The sequence below is a fragment of the Pinus tabuliformis genome, chromosome Q (genome assembly GCF_031772625.1).
Source record: "Pinus tabuliformis cultivar Carrire ecotype Pingquan chromosome Q, CPIR1, whole genome shotgun sequence".
Taxonomy (NCBI): Eukaryota; Viridiplantae; Streptophyta; class Pinopsida; order Pinales; family Pinaceae; genus Pinus; species Pinus tabuliformis.
Window position 1 is genome coordinate 281535313 of NC_142296.1, and position 1847 is coordinate 281537159.

Below are 1847 nucleotides of genomic sequence, written 5' to 3' on the forward strand. Positions count from 1 at the left end.
TAGGAATCAAAATAATTAAAACTAAAAATAAAACCAAATATGTGTTATGGTCGAATTACATAAATTAAAATCATAACTAAATAATTTAACATAATTAAACAATTTAATTAGATCTCCTCAAAATAGATTTGTTGCAATCTTTTGAACTAGAACTGCTGAAGATGTTATCACTAGAAACCTGGAATGTTTTAACCGCTGTTGATTTTAAGCCCACAAACTTTGCCACCCATCCATTGGAAAACTTGAACGCTGCCATCTATCCCCTTCAAAAACTCAGCGCTGCTGATTTCATGGCTAAAACATTTGCCATCAGTTCTTAGAAAAAAATTGAATAATGCCACGTCTTTGAATTCCCGTTGCAGAAATGCTAAAATTAGGATTAGACCCAGTGTACATGGAACAAGATAAAGCAGTGTTAGTTGGCCATGCCCATCCATCAGGTATAATGCAACATAAGTCAGTAAGTAAGAGACCAACTCTGTTGTTCGGTCATGCTAGCTGCAAAAGCAACAAGTAACCCAGGTAAGAGGATGTCTCCAAAGCCAATCAGATCATATCCACTCCAAGGATCGTGAAAATGAGGGATTTTAAGTGCATGGTAATGCTTTCACCATCTGACTTATCACCACGTGAAACCACAATCATGATGCTCTCATTGAAAATAAGAGGTGATATGAAGACTGATTTAACTTGTCTGAAATTCAATTTGCATGCCCTCTATCGACTGCACCTTTTGTAAGCATGCAACTGATAGTCAGGTTCACTCTCGTGTATTAAAAAGCTCCATCTTCATACGTGTTAAAAACAGTAAGACAAAATTTGAATTTGATCTTAACGAGAGGTATCGTCCATCCATATTGAACATCAAGATATAAGATCATTACCAGCAGCCTTTAGTCATATCCCTTTGAATTAACGGAGATGATCTTCAAATATTTTAGCTTGTCTTATATTTTTAACTGATCTATCATCTTCTACCTAGTATTCTGGTGGTCGTGATTTCAAGTTATAACATGATGCCATACTCATACAATATGCTCCTGCATCATGAATTACTAATCCTGCTCCCTTCACTGGAGTTGGAAGTTCCCTATCATTTCCTAAAAAGTCTGCAGACTCGCAGACAGGGCCAACAACATAAAAAGTTGAACTTTTTGAATCCAGCAAAGGTGGAGAAACTAGCTCAATATGTTGGTAAGCTCCATGTAAGCTAACACGAATCAGTTCTGCCATGCTGCCATCAATGACAATGAAGTTCTTGTTACCATTTGATTTAACCCCAATAACGTGGTTCACAAGAGCACAGGTGTTTGCAACAAGGGACCTCCCAGGTTCAACAATAAGTGTAACATTTCGAGACGAGACTAATTCCCGCACAATATTAATAAGATCCATTGGTGTAGGTAGTGTTGCACCCGAGTGGCTGTAATCAATTCCCAAACCTCCTCCAGTGTTTAAATATTTAATATCAAAGCCTTCATCTTGTATTTGATCAATGAACTGGACCATTGAAGTTGTTGCCTCCCTAAAAGCATCAACATTTGTGATGATTGATCCAAGATGGTAATGCACCCCCACAAGAGTCAATTCATATTTATATTTCCTTATTTCATCTAAAAACCATTTCAATTTGTCACTTTTGATGCCAAATTTGATCTTCGAACATGGGAGTTTCAAAATTTTACTGATTCCTACGCGCAGAGCCACACCCCAGAAGCACATCACCATAGCCAGGAGCACAGCGCCACACTCCCGATGGGCTTGGATTTTAATTTTTTGTTTTGGCTTCAATGTTTTGACTTGTGTGTGTCGTGGATGTAGGGGCGCTGAGTTTTGGAGCTGAGTTG

General features: G+C 38.1%; 1 pseudogene; it reads right to left on the bottom strand.

Annotated features, from left to right (window-relative positions):
• Positions 1–924: 924 nt before the first annotated feature.
• LOC149219326 (diaminopimelate decarboxylase 1, chloroplastic pseudogene) lies at positions 925–1647 on the bottom strand (annotated as a pseudogene).
• Between the last annotated feature and the right edge of the window lie 200 nt (positions 1648–1847).